Source organism: Mycothermus thermophilus, assembly GCF_041956435.1.
Source record: "Mycothermus thermophilus strain CBS 625.91 unplaced genomic scaffold VTJ04scaffold_1, whole genome shotgun sequence".
Lineage (NCBI taxonomy): Eukaryota > Fungi > Ascomycota > Sordariomycetes > Sordariales > Chaetomiaceae > Mycothermus > Mycothermus thermophilus.
In genome coordinates, this window is record NW_027191427.1 from 5,472,104 (window position 1) to 5,472,601 (window position 498).

The following is a 498-nucleotide window of genomic DNA, read 5'->3' on the forward strand; positions in this document are numbered from 1 at the left end:
TTAGGTCGAGTTCTGGATACATACTTCGGCATATCTTGTCCAGGCTGCTGTGGCCTTGCCGAGAGAAGGGCAAGGCCAGTGAGGCTCACTCACGTTTTGCAGCATATGGGTCCAGAGAAGAGGCCAGAGTAAGCCAGTTCACAACATGGTCTCTCATTCGTGTTTTGTTCCCAGCAACAGGTTTTTGCACCCGGCACAAACCAAACAACCTGTTTGGAAGTGAGGACCTGACGTTGTGAGCGGGGCCGGGGCCAAGGCCGGGCGAAACGAGGCCGCGATGCCTAATGGGTCGTCCCGCGACGGAGCTCCGAGGACTGTCAAGGGGCCTTTTGGGAATAGCCGCGTGTGGCCCAGCCGGGTTTGCATACTAAATACGTACAGACGGTCATGGTCCGGGATTAGGGAGGCCAGCGAGAGAGATAGAGAGAGAAACAAAGGGCAAAACAATCTTGAGAGAGAGAGAGAGAGAGAGAGAGAGAGTGTGTGTGTGTGTGTTGT